At 42.9% G+C, this 27,724-nt stretch overlaps 1 protein-coding gene across 1 annotated transcript in view; it reads right to left on the reverse strand.

The window, feature by feature from the left end:
* NFYC (nuclear transcription factor Y subunit gamma) overlaps positions 1–11,520 on the reverse strand; it is a 66,901-nt gene extending 55,381 nt beyond the window's left edge. Inside the window, exon 1 of the mRNA XM_038557732.1 lies at positions 11,342–11,520. The gene's annotated coding sequence lies outside the window, so the exon portion shown is untranslated. The remainder of the gene's footprint in view (positions 1–11,341) is intronic.
* Positions 11,521–27,724: the final 16,204 nt, after the last annotated feature.

Genomic DNA, 27,724 nt, shown 5'->3' on the forward strand with positions numbered 1-27,724 from the left:
GCAGCTACCATCTGTCACCATACAACACTACTATAGTATCATGAACTATATTCCCTATGTTGTGCCTTTCATTCCTGAGGTTTATTCATTCCACAACTGGAAGCCTGTATCTCCCACTTCCCTTCACCCATTCCATGCCCCTCACCTCACTGGCAACCATCAGTAGTATGTTCTCTGTATTTCTAGGTCTAACTGTGCTTTTATTTGTTTTGATTTTTAGATTTTAGTCTTTCTCAGTATGACTTATTTCACTTAGCATAATACCCTCTAGATCCATCCATATTGTCACAAATGACACAATCTCATTCTTTTTTTGGCTATGTAATATTCCACTGAGTGTGTGTCTGTGTGTGTGTGTACCACATCTTCCTATCCACTCATCTATTGATGGACACTTAGGTTGCTTCCACATCCTAGCTATTGTAAATAATGCCAAGGCTACAATGAACATAGGGGTGCATATATCTTTCTGAATTAGTGTTTTCATTTCCTTTGGGTAGATACATAGTAGTGGAATTACTGGATCATATGGTATTTCTATTTTTAATTTTTTGAGGAACCTCCATACTGTTTCCACAGTGGCTGTACCAATTTATCCCACCAACACCACACAAAGGTTCCTTTTTCTCCACATCTTTGCTGACACTTATTTCTTGTCTTTTTTAATTTTAGCCTTTCTGACAGGTATAAGGTAATATATCATTGCAGTTTTCATCTGCATTTTCCTGATGATTAGTGATGTTGAGCACCTTTTCATGTGTCTGTTGGCCATCTGTATGTCTCCTTTTGAAATGGCCATCTGCATGTCCTTTCAAAAATGTCTTTTCAGATCCTCTGTGCATTTTTTTTAAGATTTTATTTATTCTTGAGAGACACAAAGAGTGAGGCAGAGACATAGGCAGAAGGAGAAGGAGGGAGCCCCATGTGGGACTTGATCCTGGGACTCCGGGATCACGCCCTGGGCCAAAGGCAGGCGCTAAACCGCTAAACCACCCAGGCATCCCATCTGCGCATTTAACTTGACTTTGTGTGTGTGTTTGTGTGTGTGTGTTTGTGTGGTGCTGAGATAGCTAAGGTCTTCATGTATTTTAGATTTTAATCCTTCAATGTCTTCAATTTTAACATATTGTAAATAGCATCACAGGGAACATCCATTATGCCCATTCCTGGTACCTTCATTATCCCTTCCAGAACCACAGCAATGGCTTCATAAGTAGTATCATTTTGTATGGTTTAAAAAAAAAAAAAAATGAAAGCCAAGTGGTTTTAATTTTTAATGTCAAATCTTTCCTTTTTCAATTCTGGTTCAAAAAAATTTTTTTAATTATAAGCAGAACAAAGAAAATTAAGGGCTGCCAGATTGTTACTGCTGACCCATATCTTTCACCTGACTTGGTCCTGAACAACTTATTAGTTATTTCCCAAACCAAATCTACCTTCAAGGTTTAAAAAAGTGCATCAACACACTTTCAAAACAATCTGACAGAAGTTTTGAAGACAATCCCCAAAGAAGTCCCAGAAACATTTTGAGTAATGACAATATCATTAGAATTAGGAACACAGCACTTGCTGGTGCCCGTTAAATGGCTGCTCAATAAATGAAGTAAACCAATAAATGAGACCTTAAGTGGATCATAAATTCTGAATTATTTGTTTTTAAAAAATAAGTTATAGTCTCCAAAGCATAAATTAAGACCAATGGATGGAAAACTATTCTATTCTCTCAGAGCTGTCCAAAGATGGCACAAGCTGCCTCAGAAGTTATGGATGGGGTTGTTAGCACAGGCTGTTTGAACACTTGACAGGAATATGTAAAGACAAGATGAAAAAGAGCAGCCATGTGGAGAAGCAGGGGAGGGAAAAGCCCAGTCTTTGCAGCTAGACAGATTTAGATTCTAATCCCTCCTCGCCTCTTTTTAGCTGAGTAACCTCAAACTAGTTACTTAACCCCACCGAGGCCAATTTCCTAAACCATAAACCACCTTGTAAAGCTGTAAGGATTAAGGATACTTTCATTTGTTCAATAAATACTTATATGTAGGCATTGTGCTAAGATCTGGGATCCTACAAAATACACAGTCCTGTCTGCAAGGAGACTATAGTCTATTATAACAAAGAAGAAAATTAAAATCAGCAATCATAGTGCCGTTGTGTTAAGAGTTACAACAAGAGAAAATGCATAGTATAGGAAATAAGCAGGGCCCCTAGCCCAGGGCCTAACTCAATTTCAGGCCAGCCAGAGATGGCTTCTTGGAAGACTGAAAATTTTAAGAAGAATAGGAACCTACTGAGACAGGCAAGCAAACTGCATGTGCAAAAAAGTCCTGGAGCTGACAGAAAGGATCACATTCCTGGAAGGGCTATAGTTTGATATGGCAGTAGCCCAGAGATAAGAGGCTAGAAGTTAACCTAGAAAAGTGAACAGGGCTAGACAAGACTAAGATACTAGAACCTTATTCTGAGGATAACAGTAAGCAACTGAAGGGTTTTGAGCATGGGACCAATATCGAATTACCCTTTCAGCAGATCATTCAGGGTATAATATGGAGAAGTAGACAGGGTGGAAGCATGGCAGCTCCAGACAGCAGAGAAAACAAGACCCTGTGGTCATCTAGTTACTGGAAAATGTAATAATGCAGATGTTGATGAATTGGAAATTTTAAGAAGATAAAAATCATTAAGACCACTGGCTAATAATGCCTGGAGAATAACAACACTATGACTGATAAACAGCAAGGGCTCTAAAAAATGGTAGCTACTAGTGTTATTGTTGATATTGGCAACTGGGTTAGATGATCTTTTGAAATCACATTCATCCCTAAGAGTCTTTATGACTTTGGAGACATGTTGTATGTTCCCAGAAAATTCCTTTCCCACTATGGGCCAAGCTGTCTTATACAAAAAGATTCATTTTTTACTCATAAACTCTCTACACTAGAACCGTTCAACTGGGCCCCACTACACACTAGTCATAACATGAAATGCTTATTAGATGTTCTCACAAACAGGGTTCCATGGCCAAATAAGTTCAAGAAACACTGCATTATGTATCCTCTCTCTTGAAGAGTCACAAGGCACGTCAACTCAAAGGCTCTGAATACTAATCTGCAGTAAAGAAATGCATTTCACTTTAGCCATCATTCTGTCAAGGATCCTTTTTTCAACATTCTGTCAAGGATTTTTTTTTTCAACGCCAGAGAACATTTATTATATTATACAAGAAATAACAGTCGATGAAACAGCTTAGGAAACACTTCTCTAAACTGCGATTACAGATTTTGGTGGAATGAAAAGATTATAGGCAACTCTACTCTGACCACCTTCCAAAATGGTTGGAGTTTTACCCACATTATGGCATTTCCCTTTTAATTTAGTCCTACTGAAAATGACATTAAATATCACCATAAATAGCAATCCTCTGCTTCCCAAATTACTGCCAACCAAGTGTGCTTTGCTTTTTAAAAAGGCCACAACTTTGTCAGCTGATAATGAGCAAATTCTAAGCTACTTACCTTTCAGGGCACAGTAATAATTTTTAAGACAGTTAAAAATGACAAAGATGTTCAAGTGTGCAGATTGTATGTACTTTCACTTTCCTCTTTTAAATGAACAGATCATACCAGTAGTGAGGGGATATGTTTTTTTAACACTAGGCAAAAAATCTCACTTCATATAGATCACTGGACAATGTGCAGCTTGAGGGAAGGGTTAGCAATAATAGAAATTATGAAAACCTTCAGTACAGTAGTCCTCTCTTACCTACAGAAGATATATTCCACAAGCCCCCCACCCCCTGTCCAGTGGATGCCTGAAACTGAGGACACTACTGAACCCTATATACACTATGTTTCTTCCTATACGTACATACCTATGATGAAGTTTAATTTATAAATTAGGCACAGTACAGATCAACATCGATAACTAATAATAAAATAGAACAATTCATAGCAATATACTATTATGTGAATGTGACCTCTCTCTCTCTCTCTCAAAATCTTTCTGCGCTCACCCTTCTTGTGATGATGTAAGATGATAAAAGGCCTGTGTGAGGGGATGAAGTAAGGGGAATGACAGGCATTGAGATGTGGCATACTGATCTTCTGACAATAATCAGAAGGAGGAGCAGAACCTGTTTCTGGATCACAGTTGACTATGGGTAACTGAAACCACAGAAAGCGAAACCGCAGAGAATGGGTGGGACTGCTGTAACTGATAGATTTAAGCCAATGACATCATACAAAATATTCTATAATCCAATATCATTTCCTATGAGTCACTGAAGCATTTATTGAAGCACTGCTCAAGATCACTATTTACAGTTCATACCCATGAATGTACTTTAAGATTAATTTTTGAATCTGATCTAACAACATACTATTGATTTTAAGTGAAAAGTATGCATCTAAATAGGACACCTTATTATATACCTTGGACATGAAGATCTGAACCTCTGAGTTAAACTTATTCTACTAGAAACATTCAAAAGCAAAAAAAAAAAAAAAAAGAAAAGAAACATTCAAAATCAAAGGTTAGCCTAGTCCCTCTCTCTAAACTGCACCTGAAGTTTATCTATTAAAAAGTTCTCGTTGTATAAAAGTATACTGAATTTAGAAGTAAAGTAACCTATCAAAAGACAGGTAAGGACTTTTTTTTTTTTTTTTTAGGACTGTCTTTTTAAAAATTCTTCACACTCAACGTGGGGCTTGAACCCACAATCCCAAGATCAAGAGTCGCACACTCCACCAACTGAGTCAGTTAGGTGACCCCAAACAAGTAAACCAAACAGACTTAAACCAAAATAGAAAACACAACTCTCATGCTGAAAATGAGTACAGATCAACATCTGTTATCAGGTAATCACTGCTAAAACATGGAGAAGTGTGGGAAGGGTGCAGCAAATTTTGCAACCTGGCAAAAATTTCTGCAGGCAGAGAGATTTTTCCTGAACCATTCCACAATGTTGTCTTCCTGCTTACTTCAGAGAAAATGCTGCCCAGGTGACTACAAACCAAACTGACGGTCCTGCCTCAACTGACAATTTCTACAACTGGAAAATGTTTTAAAGGACTATAATGCAACTCTCTTTCTGGACTGAAGGATAACACTGGTTGTTCTGATTTCAATAAGTATTGCCATTTAGCAAATATGGGAAAGTTCTCATCTCCTCAAAGTCATTAGCACTCAGAACCTGGGGATTAACAGAGCAATCAGGAGACAAGCTAATCCTGAAATAAATGGTCCTACTACTTTGTATGTTTATAAATATAAACTAGTAATAATATGGACCCACCATAAATCAGCTTCTAAACCACAACAATACAACTAAATTAGGTTATTTCTTTCATGCCAAGTGGTTGCTTCCACCATGTAGAAATCTTACTGTATATAAAAGAGTAGATCATTTTTACAAAAGGCCTCCTCATTAGGGAAGCTCTAACAGGCTGAAAGGACAGATTTTATGCTGTTCTAAAAAGTGATGTGTCCTCTCACATATTAAGGTCCACTTGGTGACAGGCACCCACCATATGCTACTATATTCATTTTTCATAACTACTCTGTAAGACAAGTAGCATTACCACTACTTTACAGAGCAAGAAACTAAGGCTCAAACAGGCTAAGAATCTGACCCCCAGCTCACACTAGAGGGTAAATGCACTGCAGACAGAATTCTTTCCCAGGTCTGACTCCAGCATCAGCAACTACACTACCCCCACCTAACAGCACTTTTTGGCCAAAGTACTTTAAATCCATTTCCTCCTACAATTAATCTCCTTAAATTATGTTAGGTGCTTTCGGTCTCTGGGAAAATACTAAAATGACCTTGTAGCCTTTCTAACTAGTCACCACACACGCATGAAAAACTGAATAAACAAAATGAAAAGAGAGACTGAAAGACATCAGATAATTCACAATCAGTCTGCTTTGAGCACAAGAAACTGAATGGAAAAGAACAACTTGCTGGCTAAGGAATGTTCTTCCTAGGTTGTATGCCTGAGGCTGGAATGAACCTCAAGAAGGTCATCTGTGACCTTAATAATGTCTTTTGCCATTCTCCCTCCTATGAATGAGGCAAACTTGTCAAAAGGTGCCTTAAAGTCATCTCTATCATCATCAGTGTTTCCACAGAAGAGGCAATATTGTCCAAAGGAATGAACACTGGTCTGGGAATCCAGTAATCTGGGTTAGACCCGGCTCTCCCCTTGCAGAGTCAAGTGACCTTGTCAAGGTCACCACAGTCTAGGGCCTCAGTACAAAGCACTTACTTGCCTGAAAGAAATTAAAAATCACTTCCTGATCCAAGATGCAAGCATTTTTTCTTTTCTCCTAATAATTTATGGTGCCAAGAGAACACAGTGTTTGGGGCACCTGGGTAGCTTAGTTGGTTAAGCGTCTGACTCTTGATTTCAGCTCAGGTCATGGTCTCAGGGTCATGGGATTGGGCTCCATGTCAGCTCCATGCTCAGTGCAGAGTCTGAGATTCTCTCTCTCCTTATCCCTCTGTGCACCCCATGCTCTCTCTATATGTATATATATAAAAAAAAAATCTTAAAAAAAAAAATTCTCTCCCTCACCCTTCCCCACCTTGTACATTTACACTCTCTAAAAAGAAAGAAAGAAAGAAAGAAAGAAAGAAAGAAAGAAAGAAAGAAAGAAAGAAAAAAGAAAAAGAGAACCCAGTATTGAAGAGTAAAGGTTCCACAAATTTTATAAGAGTTAAAAGTTATAGGGGCACCTGGGTGGCTCAGTTGGTTAAGTGTCTGTCTTCAGCTCAGGTCATGATCCCAGGGTCCTGGGATCGAGCCCCACACCCAGCCTCATGGGCTCTCCGTTCAGTAGGGCTTCTGCTTCTCCCTGTCTGCCATCCTCTCTCTCTTGCTCTCAAATAAAAATAAGTAAAATCTGGGGATCCCTGAGTGGCTCAGCGGTTTAGCGCCTGCCTTTGGCCCAGGGCACGATCCTGAAGTCCCGGGATCGAGTCCCACACCAGGCTCCCTGCATGGAGCCTGCTTCTCCCTCTGCCTGTGTCTCTGCCTCTCTCTATGTCTATCGTGAATAAATAAATAAAATCTTAAAAAAAAAAAAAAAAAGTAAAATCTTAAAAAAAAAAAAAAAAAAGAATTAAGAGTTACAGACCTATGCTTGAATCTAGGCTCTGCCACCTTGTGTGATATTGAACAAATTACTTAACTCCTTTCCTTTAGGTGTGAACCTAAAACTGCAGGTGGTAATAGGATCTACCACACAGCATGTGCAGATAATATATATAACACGTTTATACCCTAGCTGATGCAATGTAAGACTTAATTAAAGGTAGTAACTATATCATTCCTGAGTTTGATTCATAGATTTTTAGTGGTTCAGTATCTTTGAACTAAGAGAGATGTGAATTTCAAAATTGCCTCCAAGACACCTAGCATCAGCTCCTCACTTCACTTTGCCTCTACTCTCTAAATGGGGTAAGAAACCCTGTATCTTTTCTAGTACAATGAGTCAGTTTTGACCAAATGGAAAATATGTACACATAAATGAGATAATAATAACCTGTTATAACGATTCAGATAACAAGACATGGACACAGTCTGTTAAGTATTAAACATTAGTGTGAGTCTACTTAGATGGCAAAGTTGATGTTCTCAAGTTTTTACCATAAATTCAGACCTCCTGTGAGTTCAAGACTTCTAGTATGGTCAATTCCAGATGTTAACAAGGCCCAGCAACTGGCCATGGGTGCAAGGAGCAAATGGGAATGAAGGCGATCACTGGTGTTAAAGAGCAGATAGTTAAGAAAGGCTTGCTGAATAAAAAGCAAGTATGTGTATGCTTGTTTTTGCAACCTTGTCTGGATGCCCTAATATTCTTCATATTTGGCTACCTTAATGACTGAGTCAAAGGAAGGTGAGATGACCAAGGTACAAAATGCATGGCAAGCCCTATTTCCTCTTGTTCTTTTGACTCTAACTTCCACACTGCAATGTAATTGTTAATTGCAAATAAAAGAGAGGAGATCCTCACCTAATTGTATCAAGTAGCAAAGCAACTCAAACTTCCAATTCGTCTCCCCTTGAAACTTGAATTAAAGATTTCCATACAAATACTAGAACTGCAAATAATTTTTTATATCCAGGCTTACTTTTACACATCATTCAGAATAAGTATATAACAGAATCACTATCCCATGGTTTGAAGAAGGCACTAGGCTTCTGGATAGATCCCAGTGTTTGGAGACTACGATTCTAAAGAACTAGTGATATTTGAAAAAGCTTCCAAATGAGTTCTTTATACACTTGGTAGTTCCTCACTCCTTGGCATTAATCACTTCCATATATAGAAGGATTATGTCAGCAATTTTCTGAAGCCTGATTTTATTTTAAAGAATGCAGATTCTTAAACTTTCTGTACATACTTTTCCCTAGTATCTACCTGGCTTCAGAAAAACTCCAACAGTTTACTTTGTAAATCTTTCTCTACACAACAGAAAACAAGAGATATGATTTAAATATCCAGCTGGGGATCCCTGGGTGGCGCAGTGGTTTGGCGCCTGCCTTTGGCCCAGGGCGCGATCCTGGAGACCCGGGATCGAATCCCACATCGGGCTCCCGGTGCATGGAGCCTGCTTCTCCCTCTGCCTGTGTCTCTGCCTCTCTCTCTCTCTCTCTCTCTCTCTCTCTCTGTGTGGCTATCATAAATAAATAAAAATTAAAAAAAAAAATATCCAGCTGAAGAACCTATATTCTATCTGGTTCCTATTCCGTGGTCTGAATCATTGAAACACTACAAAAAATTGTTTATATTCTCCCCATTCAATACAGTCCTGACACCCATCAATCAAAGAAAGATGATTCACTTTGAAATATAACGCTATCTGAAGTTTGACTAGTCAGGTTTATATGGACAGCACAACATAGCACTTAAAACTACAGGCTTTGGCAACAGACAACTTGGATCAGAATTCCAGTTCAACCACCGAGTGACACTGTATAAGCTACATAACCTCTCTGATCCTCAACTTTATCATCTGCAATATGGGAATGATAATGCCTACCTAACAGAACAGGGTGGTAAATGTGCTCTAAAATGTCAATTCCATTCCTCTACTACTTTCTCTTTCTCTCTTGAAAATTTTGTTGCATTCACATAAAACTGACCAAATTTGAAAACCAGAGAAGTTTCTTGAAGCTGGTATGAAAACAGAAGTATAACATTCATCTAAAGCTAGAAAGGATCATCTAACATAGACGAAGAAAAACAAATTAGGAAACACAGAGGTTTAACACAAATGTGTTTCCATGATCCCCTAACCATGGGAAGAGCAAATACAGAACAATTCATTACAATAAAATGGAAAGTGATAAAATACCCCAGCTGACTCTAACAGCTCTTCGACTAGAACAAAAGTTTGGTGAAACACAAACTAGAAAGTGTTGACAAGTCCTGTAACTCATGACAAGATGCAAGAAAATGATGTACTAGTTTATTTTCCTTCTAAGCTGCTTCTTTACTTATTTTTAAAGATTTTATTTATTTATTCATGAGAGACACAGAGAGAGAGAGGCAGAGACACAGGCAGAGGGAGAAGCAGGCTCCATGCAGGGAGCCCGACCTGGGACCTGATCCCAGGACTCCGGGGGTCAGGCCCTAAGCCAAAGGCAGACACTCAACCGCTGAGCCACCCAGATGCCATAAGCTGCTTATTTAAATAATAATAATTGCACACAAATGTGGGTATACTTTTTCAGCATATACATATAAAAATAATAATAATTATAATTATAATTCAAGGGTCCAGGATCTCTGTTAAGCTCTCTTCCACTAAAGAGGAACCTAACAATATCTATTCAACAAATAAATGCCAAGTAACTAATATCTACTAGCAAGTGTAGCTTTAGAATCTCAGCCCTGACGTGTATGCTTCCTAAGGCAGGAAAACTTCATATATCAATACCTCAAAATCAACTGCATGGTCCTGAGACCCAATCATCTATAATTCCCAAGTCTGAAAATGTTCCCCCAAAATGCTTTGCACTTCTCATTCCTAAGTATCTGTCACTACTTAATGCTGTGCCTCTTAAGGCTTGGCGGCATTCAGTAAAGACCCGGCGCACTGACTCAACGGGATCCCTTTCTCAGGCTGGTTCTGTTTAGTTTTCTCCTGATATCACATCCCAGATCCGGTGGTTAACTGAAACCTCGCTTTCAAGGCTGGCACTCTCCGACAAAATCCCTGATCTGATCCTTTTATTTTTTTATTTTTTATTGGAATTCAATTTGCCAACATATAGCATAACACCCAGCGCTCATCCCATCAAGTGCCCCTCTGATCTGATCCTATCGCTTCGATCCGTCCCTAACGCCCTGATGCCCTTTCCTCCTACACCAATGCCCTCAGATCTAGCTAGCATCCGTGGACATCGAGCTCGCTCACAAATTGGGTTCGACTCCAGTGTATCTTAACCATAAGAAAACAAACCGATGATGATCAGAGAGGGGGCAGGTCAGGGGATGAGGATCAAGGGATACACTTGGGAGCGGAGCACTGGGTGATGCATGGAATTGTTGAATCACTACCCTGTGCACCTGAAACTAAAATAACACTCTATGTTAACGATGCTCGATTTAAAAAATAAAAATAAAGATAAAAAAAAAGTCCAGGTCTAGCTCTCCCGGCTCTAGCAACACACTCTCAGCCCTTGACCCCGGTTTCGGTGTTTCCAAGCCTTGCATCCTTGGGGCTTGTACGGCCCTATAAGAGGCCACGCAGGTTCCACGGAGGTACCTCTGGAGTTAGGGGCGCGCCCCACCCCGGGCCGTGCACAGTACCTGCAGGACCCTCACCTTGTCTTCCCCCTTAAGGGGTCCAGGCCCGCCCCCAGCCTCAACCCCGCGGCCGCACCGGAGGGGGTCACCCCCGGCCGCCCGAGCCCGAGCCGGAGCCCGAGCCCGAGCCCGAGCCCGAGCCCGAGCCGCGCGCATCCCTGCAGCCTCCGATCGCTTCCTCACCCCCCAGGCCGGAGCCGGCGCGACCAATAAGGTGCCAGGTCCGCGGCCTCCCCGCCACCGACCAATCACGAGCGAGCCCCCCCGCAGTCGCCTTCCGCCAATGGGAGAAAGCCCGCGGGCCGGGCCGACGAGGCGCGCGGACCCCAGGAGCGCGGCGGCGGCGACAGCGGCGGGCCCGGCGAGGACACAACATGGCGGCGGCCAGGCCGGACCGAACTACGGCAGCGGCCGCGAGAGGAAGCGAGGTCTCCGCCGAGGGCGGGAAGCGCTGCCCCTCCCCCCCGCCGCCGCCGCCGCTCGCCGCTCCCCTTCCCTCCCCGCGGACACGCTCCCGCACACTCACACGCCTCTGCTCAGGAGTCCAGGGAAGACCGGGAGCCGCCCCCGCGCTCCTGCGGAGGCCTGGGCTCGGCGGAGGGGAGGGGGAAGCGTGCGTCACGGAGAACGGAGCGCGCGCGAAGCGCGGGCACAAACAAGATGGCGGCCACGCCGTTTGCACCGTCTCCCCCCTCCCCCCTCCCCCCTCCCCCCTGCCCCCCCGCGCCTGGACTCCCTGGGTCTCGAAATGCGCAGAAGCTGACTTGTGTGAAGTCTCGCGAGAATTAGGAAGGGGCGACGACCTGGGGAGGCGGAGCGAGATCAGCGGGCCTTCTGGCCCCGCCCCCTCCTAGGGGCCCGGAGGCGTTGCCTGGTGACCGCCGCGGGGCGTTCTGCGCCTCCGGACCTGTGATTCGGAGTGCACGCTTGAGTGTTAAATACGGTTTTTCTTTTTGGGGTGGGGGTAAATTTGGGAGAAAAGAGCCGGGGTACGCAGGACCGCATGGGGATGCCAGATTCCGTGCGCTGCTGCTGGAGAAGATAGCTACCAGTACCATAAAAGGAGATTTAACACCAAAACTGCAAAATGCTATATTCCAGGGTAAAGAACAGCACCTCCCAAGACGTAGCCTTCCGTCGACTTAGACATTTCTTTTCTCATTTGAATGCAGTTTAGAATTTCTATCTAAACTATTTTCTATTGAAAAAATAAATAAATAAACTATTTTCTGTTGAAAACCCATTACAATGAACATACGTGTTTTTCATACCTTCTGTCTTCAGTCTCCACAACCAGGTCGTCCCAAGGCATTAGTATTACTGTCTTAAAGATAAAACTGATGCTCAGAAGGGTTAAGGAACTTGACCAAAGCCCCACAGCTAGCAAGTGTCAAAGCTCAATTTTTTAAAATTTCTTTTTATTGGAGTTCAGTTTGCCAACATGTAGCATAACACCCAGTGCTCATTCCCATCAAGTCAATTTGAGTAGCTTCGAAATCTGTAGATGAATTAATCTACACTGAGCCAATGGGTTAGGTGTAAGCGCAGAGTGAAGCGAAACTGCACTTGCTGGTGGTTACCTTGACTTTTTATAAAGGATCTCTGAGCCTTTCTGAGACTTGGATTGCAGGAGCCTTCAACAATATAATCAACACTGTTGTTATTTCCTTCCTTTGAGGGTATGACTCTGGTGGGAAAGGTGTTCAGAATACCGGAATAGCCCTTGACTTGGATTCAGGAAAATTGTTTTCAAAATCCAACCTGAATAAATCTCACTTCAGGCTCTCCATAAATATTTGATGAGTGAATGAACAGAACCTAACCAGCTATAAGACACCTGACTTCACTGAGTCTCAGTTTCATCTGTAAAATGATCTAATTCCTGCCTCCTTGGAGTGTTGGGGAGATTGAATGAAATAGGGTAAAGGAAAGTGCTTTGCAAATTGCAGAAGTGTCATAAAGAAGTTGGCGATAATGATACTTTTCAGACATGAGAAATAGCATTAAAAATTTCAAAACAGACTCAAAATAAATAGTATGTTAAGATAGTAGAAAGATAAGGGTGCGTGGGTGGCTCAGTAGGTTAAGCGTCTGCCTTCTGCTGAGGTCCTGATCTCAGGGTCCTGGGATCAAGCCCGGTGGGGCTCCCTGCTCAGCGGAGAGTCAGTCTGCTTCTCCCTCTCCTCCCCCTCCCTCACTCATGCTCCCTCTCTCAAATAAATAAAATATTTAAAAAAAGGAAAAAATGAGCTTAGCTAATGAGAGAAAGCTAAGTGAAGCTCTAAAATACTGAGTTAATTATTACATATACTTTGTTACAAAAGATATAAAAATGTGTAGCCATCAGCATAAATTAGCATTATCCACTATTACTGTTATAATTAAGTATTGACACCACATAGGGGCTGCAGTCAGTTTCCCTGCAAGAGTCTGGAAATCAGGTTCCCCTCAGAATTAAACGAGTAAGAATTAACATAGGGGAAATAAAAGGTGATCATAAACGTACTTAACAACAAGCGGTGTTCAAGCATTTATCTAGCAGATTTGAAGTTCATAAAGTTGTGGAGATACCTTTCTGTGCTAGGTATTAACCCTTTCGTAGCTAATGTGTGAAGAGTATGTCCCAAGGACTCCCAGGGGAGAGGAGCTGTCAGGAGGCTTGGGGTAGCAGGTATTTATCAGCTACTATGAAACTATTTCAATGTTTTAATAGTTAATATAATATGCCAGACATACTGGTTCATACAGACTGAATATTATCAATATTGTAGACTATTATCAATATTCTCTGCCCCTGCCTTTCTGAAATCCCACCTATCTAATCTGTCCCTAGAAGATTATACTTCTCACCTAATGTCATCACATTTGGCATTATTTTGATCAATGAAATATGAGTAGAAATGGCATGAGCCTCTTCTGACCAGAAATATATGGGCCATATAATGATTCCTCCATATTATTTTTCATCTGCCATGAGAGCAGCATGTCCCAAATAGAACTGCTTCTCCAGTGTTGGTCCCAGAATGAAGATGTGCAGAGCCACAGCTGATGTACATGACATGTAATGTAAGGTGAGCAAGAAATAAACCTTTGTTGTTGTAAGCCACTGAAATTGGTTTAGTTGTTTGTTACTGCAGCATAACCTAGCTAGCCTATGCTGACTAATAAAACCTTAAAATTAGCTATCCATGGTGGTAAGCCAAGATTTTATGTACAATCATGATCAAAAAAAACAAACCAAACTCTGATCTAGGTCATACGAGAGAAATCTCAAGAAGGCAGATGTGATTGTAATTTAATAAATGGATGCCTAATCAGTCTTATCAACTGTTTGTTCTGTATCCTATTTGGAAAGCGATTTTGTGAACCAAAGGGCTTAATCAGCTATGACAGCCCAAAACAAGGGAGTCCAGAGGCGAGAATTAGCATTGCCTTTTTAAGTCCTGCCTTGGTCAAGCCCACCTAAGTATTAGCATTTCCTTTTCCATGTCATCCCTACAGTGGGTGAGAATATCTCAGGCTGCCTGAGCTAAGAAATGCTTCTTAAGATCAACATGCTTCCCTGCTGTGATTCTAGACTCACCCCGCAAATGACTTAACTTGGGACAGAATTTAGTGATCTGCCACTGGGAGGATCTGTTCTTTTGATCATTACATCTTTCATTGTAAATCAACCTATTGGCTTCTGGCTTACATAACCATCAGTTTCTGTGAATTTAGTGGATACAAGAGCCCCCATGAGATGGTTCCACTCTGCTTACTATTAAAATCGGGCTTCTGAATTTGCAAGGCTAGAAACCAGTTCTGGGATTCCTTAAGGTTATAAATTCCTTAAGGTTATAGCTCTCTAGTAGAGGAACGTGTCTAGAGGGCCAACTAGACTACCCTCAGCCATACCTCTCTATCTCATTGTGTACTAAAAGAAAAGCAGTAACTGTTAAAGACAGACATAATTCACAAGCTGTGGGAGTTCAAAAAAGAGAGCAATTACTTCTAGTTAGTATGGAAGGGTGGGAGGAGAAAGATTGGCAAGGATGTGATCTTTGGGTCTTGAAAAAAAGTAGAACTAGGGGAAGAGCATGCCCTGAATAGGTAGTCACTGGAGCAAATACAGGAAACAGGAGATCAATTGGGGAAATACAGAGTAACAGGAAAAGGAAGAATCATCTGGAAAGTTATATACGGTCAGATTAAGGCTCTTGGGTTTTATTTTCTGCTAAGGAGAGATAGTATGGAAGCTTAAGGTTTTGCATGTTTTACCTCTTCAGCCATTTTTAAGCATACATTTCCTTGGCATTAAGTACATTCACATTGTTATGTAAATATCAGCACTGTCCATCTCCAGAATTGTTTCATTGTCCCCTGCTGAAACTCTCTATACCCATCAAACAATAATTCTCCATTCTCCATTCTCCCTTCCTCCAGCTCCTGGTAACACTGTTCTCTGTCTCTTTGAATTTGACTATTCTAGGTATCTCATATAAGTGGAATCATTCAGTACTTGTCCTTTTGTGTCTGGCTTATTTCACTTAGCATAATATATTCAAGGTTCATCCATGTCATACCAAAATTTCATTTCTTTTTATGGCTGAATATTATTATTTTGTTATGTGTATATAGCACATTTTATTTATTCATTTATCCAGCAATGGATATTTGTTTTTTTCCATCCTTTGGGTACTGTGAATAATGCTGGCTATGAGTATTGGTGTACAAATATCTGAGTCCTTGCTTTCATTACTTTGTGGTATATACCTAGAAGTGAAATTGCTGGATCATATGGTAAGTCTATGTTTAATTATTTGAGGAGATGCCATACTGTTTCCCACCATGGCTACACCATTTTATGTTCCCAGTGATAGAAATTTTTACAAAATGAGGGATTGACATGATGAGAACTGTAGTTACAGACAATGTGGCAGAGATGATAAGATGGAATGGGATTGCAAAATGACCATGGGAGACCTCCACAGTAGTTCAGGCAAGATGCAATGAGTTCCTGAACACATCAGGAATGAGAATGGAGGGAAGAGGTACAAATGCAGAGGATATTGCCAAGGTAGGATTGGAAGGACTTGACTATTGATTGGCTATTTCGGGAGCAAGGGGAGATGGTATCAAAAGATGTTTAATAAGACTTCCAGGTTTCACAGTCGGGAGGATGGTAGTCTCCAGATGAAGACTTCTGGACAGGGATCCCTGGGTGGCGCAGCGGTTTGGCGCCTGCCTTTGGCCCAGGGCGCGATCCTGGAGACCCAGGATCGAATCCCACGCCGGGATCCCGGTGCATGGAGCCTGCTTCTCCCTCTGCCTGTGTCTCTGCCTCTCTCTCTCTCTCTCTCTGTGTGACTATCATAAATAAATAAATAAATAAATAAATAAATAAATAAATAAATAAAAATTAAAAAAAAAAAAAGACTTCTGGACTTTTCCAGAGCATGGAGAAATCATGAGTTCAGCTTGGAACATGTAGAGTTTGAATTACAAATGAGATATTGTAAGCTGTAAGATGGACATTGTCTTACCTGATCAACACCTTTGCTCCTTCAACTGGTAGTGGCACTCTACTTTTTATTCTTCATTTAGATTGTAGAACCGTCCTTCTTATCTACATGTAATGCTGGGCTGAGAGGATATGTGACCATGAGAATACACTTTTCACTCTCCAACTGGGAGAAATTTAATTCAGCAGCAGCCCAGGTATGCAGCTCTGAAATCCATCACCCCTCACTCCTAAAGCCTCCTCTCCCTAGGCTGGTCCTGACCACTGACAGCCCAGCAGGAATTTTAGGACAGGTTTCTTTCCAGCATAAATGATACTCTTCTGATGGGCCACTTAGGCTCAAGGACCCTTAGTGGCCTTGCCAAACTCTCCCTAGATCTGCACTGCAGTCTAAGACCCTTCCACCTAGAACTCTTTCCTTCTCCTTAGGATCTGATCTGCATCATTGTCTGATGGTCCTCTCCTCAGTCTCTCTCAGCTCCTACCCCATTTTCTCTCACAGGTATTGTTCATCCTTGTATTTAATCCTGTTTTGATCCCTGATTTTCTGAGGATCTGAACTGGCATGAGGGGAAGGAGGATGAGATATTTCCTTCCACAGCATATCTTCCACGTCCCATCAGCCATAGGGATAGGCATATGACCCAGTCTGACTGATAATGAACCATACTATTTTGGAATGATGGAAATGTTTTATTTATTTATTTATTTATTTATTTTATTTAAAGATTTATTTTTTATTTATTTATGATAGACATTGAGAGAGAGAGAGAGAGAGAGAGAGGCAGAGGGAGAAGCAGGCTCCACACCGGGTGCCTGATGCGGGACTCGATCCCGGGACTCCAGGATCGCGCCCTGGGCCAAAGGCAGGCACGAAACCGCTGAGCCACCCAGGGATCCCTTATTTATTTTTTAAGATTGATTGAGGGATGCCTGGGTGGCTCAGCAGTTGAATGTCTGCCTTCGGCTCAGGTTGTGAGTCCTGGGATCAAGTCCTGCATTGGACTCCTGGCACGGAGCCTGCTTCTTCTCCCTCTGCCTATGTCTCTGCCTCTCCTGTGTGTCTTTCATGAATAAATAAATTTTTAAACTCTTAAAAAAAAAAAGATAGATTGATTTTAGAGAGCGTGCAAGTAGGGAGAGGGGTAGTAAGCGAGGGAGAAAGAGAATCTTAAGCAGACTTCTCGCTGAGCCCAGAGCCCAATGTGCGGCTCAATCTCACAAAGCTAAGATCATGACCTGAGCTGAAATCAAGAATCGGACACTTAGGGGATCCATGGGTGGCGCAGCGGTTTGGCGCCTGCCTTTGGCCCAGGGCGCGATCCTGGAGACCTGGGATTGAATCCCACGTCGGGCTCCCGGTGCATGGAGCCTGCTTCACCCTCTGCCTCTCTCTCTCTCTCTCTCTCTCTCTCTCTCTCTGTGTGTGTGTGTGTGACTATCATAAATAAATAAAAAATAAATAAAAAAATAAAGGAATCGGACACTTAACTGACTGACCCACTAAGGCAAGCCAGAAATGTTTTCTATTTATGCTGTTCCGTATAGTAGGCACCAGTCACATGTAACCATTTAGCACTTGAGGACAGGTAGTACAACTAAGAAACTGAATTTTTATTTTACTTTATTTTCATTTCAACTTAAATAGCTACATACATTTAATCACTACATGCTGGACAGCACAAATCTAGACTACTAGTCTGCTTGGGAAGGCAGTATGGAATGTTAGCTAAAGCATGTGCTTTGGAGTCAGCCTACTCTGGGTTCAGGTCCCAACTGTACTTCTTAGTGATATAAATTGAACACGTATTAACCCTTTCAAGCTGTAGAAGTTAAAGATACAAAGAACAGGAAATGATATGTAGTACCAGAAAAAGAGAAAGAGGCAAAAGATCTGCAAAGGCACAAAAAGTCTATTGAATTTGGCAATTAGGAGACTGAGTGGATTAAGACAGAAAAGTATTAAAAATGTGATGGGGTGAAAGCCAGACCCGCAATGTACTTGTCTTTTGGACATCTGCTATTTTTCTTTCCTCTAGAGGGGGATCCCAGGCAGGGAGAGATAAGGAACACAAAAATTTTCTCTTAATCCTAGTGGCTTGTGGAGAGCTGAGAACTGAAAGGCGTGTCCTGAAAGTAGGGCTCCAAAGTCAATCCAGAAAAACAGAATCAAACACCATCAGTCATTAGGTGTGGAGCCAAAGATTGGGTTGCCTAGACTAAGGAAGCCACAAGGAGTGAACATCTCATACATATCCCCTCATTACATGACTCTTATTGTGTGACTAGACTTGCATCCTTCAAGGTTCAGAGCCTTATTCATCTTGATATCTCCAACATCTAGTAAGTTCCCAGCACCACAGTAGGTGCTTAACTAACTACTATAGAATGAATGAGTGCAAGTAAGCCAGTTCACTCCCTAATGCATGCTAGACACTCTATAAATGTTAATTACATTATCAGAGAGAAAAAAACTATAGTACGAAGGTGCCAAGGAATCTTTTCTTGGCTTGGAAACTATTGGTAAGGTCTTTAGCATATTGCCTGGCACAGAGGAATTGCTCAACAAGTGGTCACTATGGTAATTATTATTAGTAGGTGGGGGGAGGTAAGGTTTTATGTAAGGATAGGAGAAGACCTTAATAATAATAACAGCTAACATGTATTGGTTTCATTTAATCCATAAGCCAACTTGATAAGGTTTTATTAGACCAATTTTACAGATGAGAAAACTTAAGAGATGTAATTTATCCAAAGTTAGCCAGTTCAGGAATGTTAGAGCTATACTGAACCTGAGCTTATATGACTCCAAACTCCAGGCTTTCCCAACAAAAGAGCCAAGGGAGCAAGATTCCCCAAAGAGGAGTTTAAGGAAGGCAGTTCTTGGATCAAAATTCACTTGTGATTTCTATCTGTTCACATAAATTGCAATGTCTTATTCTCCCTTCCACGTCTACTACTTGCCTTCTTGACAGGGTCCTCGTCCCTTCCACTGAGTTTACCTCTAGGCCACACTTCTACTTCCTATCCCATTCAACCATATCTACTCGGGGTTGACTTAAGGAAGTGGCAGTTGAAATGAAGCCAAAATGGGCTTTTTATTTATTGGTTTGTTTTTGGTTTTAAGAAGAGAGACTTGAGCAGTTTAATAAACTAAACATTCCAGTAGACAGGCAGAAATTGGCAATGCAGAAGAGGGTATCTACAGAGGTAAGTTCTTGGTGTCCTTACCTCAGGTTGGGGAGAGATTGGCCTCTGAGACCTGGGACACTGTGACTTTCCTTCAGAGCAAAGGAAGACAGAGAATATGGGTACAAAAGCAGGAAAGTTAGTAAAGGTTAGAATGCTTAAAATCAAGACTTAAATTTGACAGCAATTGATGATGGCATGGTACAGGGTAATGTTTCTCATATTGCAGGTCATACCCATTAGTAGATCATGAAATAATTTAAAGCTTGCAGCCAGCTTTATTTAAAAATGGAATAGAGGGACGCCTGGGTGGCTCAGTAGTCGGGTGTCTGCCTTCAGCTCAGGGTGTGATCCCGGGGTCCAGGATTGAATCCCACATTGGGCTCCTTGTGGGGAGCCAGCTTCTCCCTCTGCCTGTGTCTCTGCCTCTCTCTGTGTGTCTCTCATGAATAAATAAATAAAATATTTTTAAAAATGGAATGGAATTGAAAATTTGAATTAATTGCACATAGCAGGATAAATACAGTGAAAACTTGTGAAACTTTATTTTGGTTTTTTATACAGCTATGTGTGTTCTGGTCACACTGTACAATTGGTTTCTTATTATTGAGCGTACAATAAAAAATGTTTAAAAGCTACTGGTTTAGGATGTGACCATGGGAAAAGTGGCTGATTCCTAGGACTTTCTCTTCTAGATTTTTCCATGATGCTCATAAATTGATCTTGCTGGGATGCCTAAGTGGCTCAGTGGTTGAGTGCCTGCCTTCAGCCCAGGGCGTTATCCTGGAGTTCCAGGATTAAGTCCCACATCGGGCTCCCTGTGAGGAGCCTGCCTCTCCCTCTGCCTGTGTCTTCGTTTTCTCTTTGTGTCTCTCATGAATAAATAAATAAAAATCTTTTAAATAAATAAATAGGTCTTGCTTTGTGGCACAAGACTGATCAACTATGCCAGAGCTTCATAAGCAGAGGACACGGCCGGTTACATATGTGCCCCCAAATTAATCTCCTAGTCATCAGGCTACTCTTTCTTCCTTGTTTCTGCTTCCCTTATTGCCCCAAGATGAGTGCCAACATCTCCCAAGGCCTCCCTGCTCCCTCATTCACGGTTAGCAAAGAACGTGGCAGCCTTCTCAGCCAAAATCCTGAGATTCCCCTCTGATTGGACTGGCTGATTCATATGACCACCCTGAACCAATCATTCTTGCCACTGACTGGCTTCCTGGAAACACATAGATCCTGGAAAGTAATGAGGCAATCAACTAATGTCCAATACATATGGCCCTAACGTGCCAAAATGAGCTGTAAGTTGCATTATCACTTTTTTTTTTTTTTTTTTTTTTTTTTGCATTAGCACTTGTGCTGGTCATTTGCCTGTTGCTCTAGCCTTTCCAGGCTCTGCTTTGTACTGGAGGGTGCTGGGCCCTGAAAACTACATTTCCCAGACTCCCTTCACCAGCTGGCTTCCTGTCAGATTCGGTGAATGGGAAGTACAGGTGAGAAATTGTATAGGTGGAGATGGTACGGCAGTGGGACGGGCAAAGTCATTTTCTCTTTGCATCCACTGGAGACTCTGGCAGCAGCTGGTGGTGATGGGCTCAGAGATGTTCAGCGTTTCCAGCAGTGGTGGGTTACTGCCGCAGGATCCAGCAGTGTCGGTGGTAGTGGAGGGGCAGCAGTGGGTACCTGCAGGCTCCAGCGACCTCTGGCAGTTCTGCTAGCAGCATCATTTCAAAAACTAAGCTCCCAGCTTAGTTTCTGTGAGCAGCAAATGCACTTCTGGATCCAATAACACTCTTCCATTTGGTCTTCCAAGCCTAGGGGTGATAGAAGCTTCCTGCAACTCTTAATCTCTAGGCAGCCTCACCTTACCCTTTTGCTCCTTCAAACCAACAAGTTTCTAACCAGTTCTCTAGAATAATGCCCTATGTTTAAAATTTCAAGGACATTTTCTGTTTTCTTGTCTTTACCTCGACATATTGTTATCCGGGCCATTGGATAGGCCAACTCCCTTGACTAATTTCCAAGTTGTGCTGTTTGCAGTTGCTGGGGTGGATGAAGCCACAAGAAGAGCGCACTACACTCTCCAGGGGGCGCTGGGGAAAGAGCAAAGGCAGACCCTGGAAAAAGCCCAGATGAAGCTTTACTCCCATTGCTTCCTTACCTAACTGTAACTATTAGAACGTACTGTTATCTCCCAGGATAACTTGAGTCCCTGTTGCGATTGGGAGGGATGGGCTCACCTTGACCAAGTGGGAGTGCAGCACTGAGTGTAGTTGGCAAGGGTCCCTAAACAGGGGCCAGGACAGGGTGTCCTTGCTGCAGAGTAGAGTTTAGGAAGGGGGGATGGGCAGGAATGATTACCTCTGCTTCCTCTTTTTCAGAGGTGCTGGTGGGAGGGTGGACCTATGGTTCTCAACCTTTCCTGTCCTCCCTTCCATGAAGTACTCTGTAATCAAACCAAGAAAACTGACTCTTCCACTAGCATTCATCCTTGCCAGTATGTAAGGAACTGTTTCTAAATGTTTACATCTAACCTCCTGGGGGTTCCTGGTGCTAGCCTAGCACAGTTTTGCACTGTGGGGCAGCAAAGTCTCTATAGGGACTGGAGGGGTAAGATCATGAATGATTCCTGGATGCCTTAAAAGGGCAGCAGTGCCAAGAATACCACTTTTCTCAGGGGTCCCTTGCCGTGGCCAGCAGTGTTTTTTGCAAGGCAATGTTAGGCAAGTCCTGCTTAAGTGTGATCTGTGATTGAAAACTTTCTAGATCCAACTCAGCCATCTTCTGCTCTGTGATCCTGGGCAAGCCACTTAATCAAGCTCAGTCTCAATATTTTCATTTATTTTAAAAGCAGTGGAGGGATAATTTTTTCTAAGTTTTTAAAAATAAATAGTTTTAAGGGAGTGGATGGGATGGGGGAAATGATAGGTATTATCCTTTACATTCTCCTTCTTGCCTATTCTCCCTGGGTTTCTTTTCTTTCTCTCTTTTTTTTTTCCTCCCTGGGTTTCTGTGAGTATCAAATAAGACAAGCATGAAAATGCTCTGAAAAGTACAAAGCACCATACAAAAGCAAAGAAGTATTATTATCAACATAGTTGTTAGCTTAGAAAGATGGAGGCAGGGCCCAGGCTGAGAGCCAAACAGCTGGAAGGCAGGAAATCTTAACACCAAAGAAGGAAACTTTCTTTGTTCAAAATCTTCCTGGAGTGGCACTTTCTTTGGAGCAGACCTGGCACTGGACTCCTCTGAAATGCTGAAGTGGGTCCAGGAAAGTGTTAAGGGGGTAGGTAGGACATTCAGCAGCCAAAGACACTGGAGAAACACCAGCCCTGGTTTCTCAGTTCCTTTATGAGCCAACAAAGGATGCAGTGGACAGAGGGGAGGCGGGCTGTATCAGCAGGACTCGGGTTCAAAGTCAGGTGTGTGTGTTGGATCCTCCTACAGGCTCTTTAACCAGTTACCAAGCTATTTTGGGAGCCGGGATGTCATGGCACTCTGTACCTAATACTGAACTCAGTTGCCAGCAACCTAAAATCCATTCTCTCTACATGATGTTCAAAGCAAACATTGATCTGGAGAAGACCATAGAGATGGTCTAGTCAGACTGAGGTGCAGAGAGGGACAGAGATTGACCAAGACGACAAGCGGAATCAGGCTCATTGGGCTGCAAGGTACAGAAATCTGCCCAATCTAGCTCAAACATAAAGGATTTTCTTACAAGGACTGGAATTGAAATGCTACCAGGAACAAGGCAGCTCTAGGACTCACTGTTCTATTCAACTTCTCTCTCCTGACACCCTCCCCTATCTCTGCACAGGGCTGCTCCTTTTTCTTCTACCAAGTAACCGGCTCCTGCTGCTTCTTGGTCTCTCCCCCCTCTTATCTTGGCTTGCACATGGCTCTCCTGGCCAAGGCTCGTTTGTCTCTGACCTCCCTACTCCAACTCCCTCTGCTACCTGACAGTTTCTTTCTGTTCCTTGGTTCAAGAGAGCCTCTAATTGGCCTGTCTCCGATTGTTGTGGTAGGCCATTAGTTAAAGGTCACCAGCTAATATATGAAATGGTAACCCTTAGTTCTGGTGCTGGCCCCATTTGTTCAAGGCTAGAGGCCGAAGGGACCAAGTGGTCTAAAGCACAAGCCAAATAGGGTTTGTGGTCTGGGAAGCTCTTCTTCCAAGTGAATGTACGTTGCACTGGGCAGGCACTGTGCCATCACTGGGACCATGTGACTAGAGCCCAAGGCTCCAGATTTCCTTTTTCATAGAATTTGTCATTCCTTTATTTATGCAGCAGACATGTCTTAGTTCCTGTTCAATGTCATTCATAAAGATCTTCTTCTTCCTTCTTCTTCTCCTGCCTCGAGGGACTTATGGTATAGTAAAGATAAAGGCAGGAGAATAAATAGAATATATGAGTGCTTTAGAAGAAGTATAAATAAATGAATAATACCTACCACTTACTGAGTATCCTGTACCAATCACTGCTGATCCATTTACATACATTTTCTCATGTAATCTTTACCAACCCCCACCCCCCCCCGCCGTGAAGTTGGTACCACATTTTACACATGTGGAAGCTGGCTCACAGAGTCATTCACAGATAATAAATAGCACAGCAGGGCTCTGATGCCAAAGTCTAGTCTGCTCTATGCAGCCTTTACCATGCTGTTAGAGCACAGAGGACCACCTTGGCCTAGGGAGGAGGCAGGGATGGGAAGCGAGAGCAGTAGACTTCCAGGAGGAGCCGGGCCTTGGAGCAGGCGTGAGCCTTCATCAGGCCAACGGGGAGGATCTTTGTAAACAGAGCCATGTGTGTGCACAGCAAGATGTGAGCCCCAAAAAAGGCTGGAGTAAGGTGTGAGCAGGGAGCAGGGCCAGGAGCACGTTGCATACCCTTGAACCTGAGTGCCTCCCTAAGTTTGTGCCCTACGTGCCTCTCTTGCCCTGCCTTTATTCAAAGCATGTGGTGCTGAGGCCTCATGGAGCACCGAGAAGGATCTGGAAAAGAAGACAAATTGAACACAGCCTATGAAATGCAACTACCAGTATCTGGGCACTTGTACCTGAAATAGACGCTCAGGGCACATGGGTAGAGTCCAAAGTGAGGGATCCCTGGGTGGCGCAGCGGTTTGGCGCCTGCCTTTGGCCCAGGGCGCGATCCTGGAGACCCAGGATCGAGTCCCACGTCGGGCTCCCGGTGCATGGAGCCTGCTTCTCCCTCTGCCTATGTCTCTGCCTCTCTCTCTCTCTCTCTCTCTGTGACTATCATGAATAAATAAATAAAATCTTTAAAAAAAAAAAAAAAAGAGTCCAAAGTGAAAAATTCAAGAGGGAAAAATCTTTAAAATAACTACATAAACAGTCTTCTCCAGGGGCACCTGGATGGCTCAGCCAGTTGAGTGTCTGACTCTTGATTTCAGCTCAGTTTGTGATCTTGGGGTTGTGAGATTGAGCCCCATGGCAGGCTCTGTGCTGGGCACGGTGCCTCCTGGGATTCTCTCTTCCTCTCCCTCCAGCCTTCTACCCCTCCTCCTGAGGAAACAAAACTAAACAAAAGCACATACACAAAAAAAACAAAAAACGCCAATCCTCTCCACTCCAGATTTCCCACACAGCTTTTTTTCTGCCAGACTTTCAGATCTTGTCTTGGATGTCAGTTCCTCTAGAAGCTTCTTGGTCTCCCAGGCTTGCCTTTGGGCACTTGGTTTACTTTTTTTGTAATCACCCTTTGCTTTGTCTGTCTCTGCACCAGACGGAATTCCCTGAGGGCAAGGGCTGGGTGTTGTCCACTCTTCCATCCCCAGTAGAGCATTAGACTCCTAGTAGCTGCTCAGTAAAAAAGATAGATGAAAGAATAATAAGTAGCCTCCGAGGAACCTCTGCCAAATCTTTCAGGCCCATGGATCCTCCTTCTCTGTGGGCCTACTAACCTCAACAATTAGAATCTTATTCATGTTGGAGAAACCTTAAAAATCATCTAGCATCTCCTCCTCCTACCATTTTACAGATGAGATGATTGAGGTTCAATTTTCAGGTATTTGCCAACAATCCTATTTTTTTTTTTTTTTTAACAATCCTAATTTTATATCTTTGGCCACAATTTCTCCCCTGAACTCCAGACCCAAGCAGCTGCTTCTGCATCCCTGTATCCAGGACACCCCACAATGCTTGTGCATGAAAGCATCCCCAACTGGTCTCAGCACCACCCCCAGGCCTGGTCCTCCTGCAGGCTCCCCCAAACTGGTAAAGAACATCACCACCCACCCTGTTGCTGGGTCCAAGGCGCCAAGATGTTGGGAGCCCCCTGCCACCTCCCACAGCTTCCCACCACCAATCAAACACGAAGGCTAGTTATTTTGCCACCAAAATCACAAAATATCTCCAAATGCTCTCGGCTTCCTTGGTTTAAATGCCCCACAATTCTCAATGGGCCCCTGCAAAGTGCCCTCATTAATTGCCCAAATCTGTTCTTTCCTTGTTTCAATTCATGTTCCTCACTGCAGCAAGAATGACCTTTAAAAAATGCTTCTTTATAGGGCACCTGGGCGGCTCAGTCGGTTGAGCATCCAACTCTTGACCTCAGCTCAGGTCTCAATCTCAGGGTCTTGATCACAGAGTTGTGAGGTTAGGCCCTGCATTAGGCTCTGTCCTGGGTGTGGAGCTTACTTGAAAAAAAAAGCTTCTTTATGATTTAACTACTTTGCTGATAGACCTTCAAGAACTCTCTAAAGAAAATGAAATAATTTTTTAAAAAAGATTTATTTATTTATTTATTTATTTATTTATTTATTTATGATAGACATAGAGAGAGCGAAAGAGGCAGAGACACAGGAGGAGGGAGAAGCAGGCTCCATGCAGGGATCCCGACGCGGGACTCGATCCCGGGACTCCAGGATTGGGCCCTGGGCCAAAGGCAGGTGCTAAACCGCTGAGCCACCCAGGGATCCCCAAGAAAATGAAATAATTTTTATTATTATAGCCAACACTTATGGAAAATTTTTATGTCCTAAGACCTGTTCTAAGGACTTTATATATATTAACTCGTTTAATCCTCACAACTATAAATGTCCCCATGATACAGATGAGAAAACTGAGATTCAGAAGCACCTTTGGGGCTTTTTTGCATAAGCTCTTACCCTATCCTTGACTCGATCTGATTGACTACTATCTAAGCTTCAGATGAGCTACCTTGAGGAGCATTCTAGCAAGTTCTCCTATGGCACATATTCCAGTTTGTAATTATGTCTTATTTTGGTGTGGGGGTAATTTGATTGGTGTCTGCCATCCCAATAGATTTTATTTTTATTTTTTTAGATTTTATTTATTTATTCATGAGGGACACAGAGAGAGAGGCAGAGACACAGGCAGAGGGAGAAGCAGGCTCCATGCAGGGAGCCCGACATGGGACTTGATCCCAGGTCTCCAGGATCAGGCCCTGGGCTGAAGGCAGGTGCTAAATCGCTGGGCCACCCAGGGATCCCCTAGACTTTATTTTCTAGAGAGGGACTGGAGCAAGGGGCAGAGGGAGAGTATCTTAAGCAGGCTCCCTCCCAGTGTGGAGCCCCACATAGGACTTGACCTTCCAGCCCTAAGATCATGACCTGACTTGAAATCAAGAATCAGACACTTTACCAACTGAGTCATCCTGGTGCACCCTAATGGACTTTAAATTCTGTGTTTTGCCCTTTGTTGTGTCCTCAGCATTTGCAGGTGGCACCTACACCAAGTCAACTGAACAATGGAAAAGTTCTCAAAATCTTTGTGTCCAAACTCCTCTGTGCCCAAACTCTAGCTTGGCCCTGGTATACTTGTCCAGTCTCATCTCTAACCAACCCTGGACTCAGGGCAGGTAGACCACTGCTCCTCCCCCAAGTTCTACTCTTCCCCTGTCCAGACTTGTAAGTGTTGCCCCACTCTTTCACCCCACTCTTAAACTCCACACGACTCATTTCAAGGACATCTCCTCCTGCAGCCCTCCTCTCTTCCACTATTCCTTGTGGTTAACAAGTCCTTGGCTGTTTCCAGGATTCCCCATGTCAGAAATGTTTCTCTCCTGTCTCCCCTAATGATTATTTTTCCCAATTCTGAATCCCTAGCACCTGGGACAAAACCTGGAACAAGGTTGACTTCAAAAAACTTTGTTTTATTAATTCTTCCTAGACCTTGGCCTTCTTCTATCAAGAGTGTGGCCAGGAGTCGGACTTTGAGTCCTGATG

Source organism: Canis lupus, chromosome 15, assembly GCF_011100685.1.
Source record: "Canis lupus familiaris isolate Mischka breed German Shepherd chromosome 15, alternate assembly UU_Cfam_GSD_1.0, whole genome shotgun sequence".
Classification (NCBI taxonomy): Eukaryota; Metazoa; Chordata; class Mammalia; order Carnivora; family Canidae; genus Canis; species Canis lupus.